This window comes from Cenococcum geophilum, assembly GCF_001692895.1.
Source record: "Cenococcum geophilum 1.58 unplaced genomic scaffold K441scaffold_109, whole genome shotgun sequence".
Taxonomy (NCBI): domain Eukaryota; kingdom Fungi; phylum Ascomycota; class Dothideomycetes; order Gloniales; family Gloniaceae; genus Cenococcum; species Cenococcum geophilum.
Window position 1 is genome coordinate 138,187 of NW_027137667.1, and position 4,052 is coordinate 142,238.

The window sequence follows — 4,052 nt, forward strand, 5'->3', positions numbered from 1 at the left end:
AGAAAAGATAGGTATCCTTTACCCTTAATTAGCGAAATCTAAGATAGGATAGGTAACGCGCAAATCTTTATAAAGATAGATCTAAGGTAGGCGTACTATTAGATTAGAATTAAGGAAGGCGATAAATAAAAGGCAGCCTTTAGGTTAAAGAAAGGACTATATAAACCATTAGTTATATAATTTGGGCTTATAAATATACTAGCAATATTCTAAAAGCGTATTAATAATATATTAGGAGAATACTTAGATAAATTTATTATAGTATATCTTAACGATATTATTATCTACTTAATAACTAAGGAAGAATACGGAGAATACGTTAAATAGGTTTTAAGGAGACTATAAGAAGAATAAATGTTAGTAGTAATTAAGAAATGTAAGTTCTTTACTAGGAAGACTAATTTCGTTAGATTTATTATTAAACTAGGCTAACTTAATATAGATTTAAAGAAAATTAAGGCTATAGTAAATTAGCAAGAACTAAAAAACGTTATATAATTAAGATTGTTTCTAGGGTTTTGCAATTACTATAGAAGGTTTATAGCATAATAGTTAAAGGATATTAAGCCATTTACGCGATTAACAAAGAAAGAAGAACTATATGCATATAGAGAGGAATAGTAGAAATTATTTAAAGAAGTTAAAAAATTGTTTACCTAGGAGCCAGTTTTTAAAATCTATTAACTAGGACTAGAGATAGTTATAAAAACGAATATATTAGACTTTATACTAGGGGAATACTTTATATAAAGATATTAAGATAGATGGTACCTAGTAGCATACTATAGTTAGAAGATAACACTACTAAAGTTAAACTATAATATCTATAACAAGGAGTTATTAGGTATAGTTACAGTATTAAAGGAATAGAGAGCATTCTTATAAGGTATAGAGAAACTATTTATAGTTAAGATAGATTATAAGAACCTAATAGGATTCCTAATAATAAAGGAACTTAACTAAAAATAGGTTAGATAGGTAGAGATACTTACAGAATACTATTTTAAGATTTAGTATATTAAGGGTACAGATAATACATAAGTAGATGCTCTAAGTTAAAAGGCTAAACTATAAAATAATAAAAAGCTATTAAGGGCTTTACTGCGAAAAGATATAGACGGATTAATTAGGTTTAATTATCTAAAAATTATAGCAACTTAAGAGGAACTAAAAAGGGTTTATAAGTTACCGAAAAGCTTTTAGATATAAAGAATTCTAGAAGTATAGCTAGAAGATTTATAGACGGATATATACAAAAATTAAGAAGTAAAGTATATCCTAAGAAGCATAGTAGAGTAATTTATAAAAGAATTTTATAAAGAATTAACTTAAGGACATAATAGAGCTATGGGCCTAGTGTTAAGACTTTAGGAGGAGTATATTATTAATAGAATCTAGGGCTTAGCATAAAAAGTTACTAAAGAATATCTAGATTGCTAGAGAAATAAACTAATAAGGTATAAGCTATATAGAGGGCTACAACCTATTAAAATACTAGAAAGACTATAGGAGATTATATTATAAAACTTTATTATTAAGTTACTAAAGTTAAGAGATCTTATTACTAGATAAGACTATAACACAATCTTAGTAATAGTGGATAAGCTTATAAAGTAGGGATACTTTATAGCATATATAGAAGAAATATTAGTAGAAGATATTGCTAGAATCTATATTAAAGAAGTATTTGTAAAATATAGAGTATTAAGCAAGATTATATTAGATAGAGATTTAAGATTTATAGTAGTATTCTAGGAGGTATTCTTAGCGGAATAAGGAGTTAAAGCAGTAACTTTTACCGTATATTATCTGCAGATAGATGGTTAAACGGAAAGACTAAATTAGATACTAGAGTAGTATCTAAAATACTATATTAATTACGCACAGAATAATTAGGTATTATTATTACTAGTTATATAGTTTTTATATAATATAATACCTTAAAAAGGAATAGGTATATTACTATTTAAGGCAAATTACGGATATAAGCTAAGGATATTATTATTACTATAGCAAGTAAAGAAAACGAGTAGTATAGCTAAAGAAAGAATAAAGATATTAATAAATCTTTATATAAACCTTATAGAATTAATAAAGAAAGTATAAAAGAGAATAAAAAAGTACTATAATGCTAAGAGATTTAAGGGACTAGATCTTAAGGAGGGAGATAAAGTATAACTATTATATAAAAATTTTAAGAGTTAACAACTAAGCAAGAAGTTAAACTATGTTAGACTAGGACCTTTTAAAATTATATAAAAGATTTTACCAGTTATATTTAAGTTAAACTTACTAGCTAAAATAAAAATCTACCCTATATAGTATATTATAATGCTAGAGCTAGTATATAGGAATATTAAGCTACTAGTTTATAAAGCAGACACGTATAAAGGATAAAAATAAATAAATAGTAAGTTTTAAAGATTATTAGTCGCGAGGATATTAACAATAAGATATAGTACGAGGTTAAGTAGATAAGCTATACTAAGACTACCTAAAAGCTACTAGAAAATTTAAAGAATGCTATAGAAAAGGTATAAGAGTATTAGAAGAGATTAGGTTAGGTAGTATTAATAAAAAAAGATTGCTAAAAAATAAGTTACCTAAGGGGGACCTAAGAGAAGCAGTTGCCGAACTACTTAAATCTATTTCCTTTTTAGCTAGAAAAAAATCCGTTTTTTTATTACTAAGTTCCTATAAACCCTATTCTATAAGTTTCTACTCCTTAAAATAAACCTTTTTATAAACCTTTTTAAGACGGAGTAAGCGAGTAAATGCCGCGATATAGGTATCTAAGGCCTTCTATTTCGTATCCTAAGAACGTTTTAACTTAGCGAGGGCTTAAGATAGTTTACTATCTAGCTATATAGTAGCAGATTAAATACAAAACCTTAAGATAAATTAATTAGGGAACTAGATAACTATTAAGAGTAATAAGTCGCGTATATTTGGTATTAGAGGTAGAGTAAACGTTATAGGACAAATAAATATTCGCTTTAGTGCACTCTAAATAAGAGGACGGTTATTGCGAAGATAGGTTCGCCAACGTAATATAAACTAACCCCTCTTTTAAGCAGCGAAAATATAGAGACGGTATAATCTCACTAAGAGATAATATTGGAGTAATAGTGCGATTACGACGTTGGACGTATAAAGAAGAAATTGCTTTAGGTATAATAAGTAATAATATTAACTAAATTAATTAGACGGATATTATACCTCTAATAAACAACTTAGAGATATTAGGAATCTTTAAGGACGAAGATAAAGAAGAGGGAGATAGTATTATGGACGCTTTAAGTATAATATTACAACTACTTAGAGAAGAGTTAAAAAAAGCTAGTTAGTTAACTTAAGCACGGTTTAGAATAAAGCCGATAGAACTATATAATAAGGAATAGTAATTAAGGTTATATAATATACTATATATAAAATAAAAGGAATAGGAGGAACTTACGTACCTTATATATAAGACGTATATTATATATAAGAAGGATTTTATAGAAGTACGGTTATATATTTAAGGACCCTTAGTCCCTACCTAGATAGTTTCTTCCTTATAGTAATTCTTAGAATATAATTAAAGTTAATCTATTAGGCAACTACTCCACCAGTTATTATTACGTTATTAACTTTAACTTATATTACCTACACACCTAGCCTAATAACGAGCCTATTATAGTACTTACTATAAGGTTCTGTTATACCTAACTTTAATATAGTTCCTATTAATAATAATAATACCTATAAATATCTAAATATATATAATTACAGCACCTGGTGTACGAACGCGTAAATACGCGTTCGTGTACCAACTACCTACGTGCTGACTAATTAGGGGGGAGGCGCGTTAGTATATAGACCACGTAGTCTACCTCAATAGAATCGACAGTCACCATCCAAACAAGCATACGATACTACATGTATTTCGTGCCCGTAGATACAACTCACTTATGCTATTAAGTTAGTACAAACACTGATTAGTGAGCGCGCACAGATTAGCAATTACTTAATACCTCCCCCCAAGCGATATACACGACAGCAACTACCCG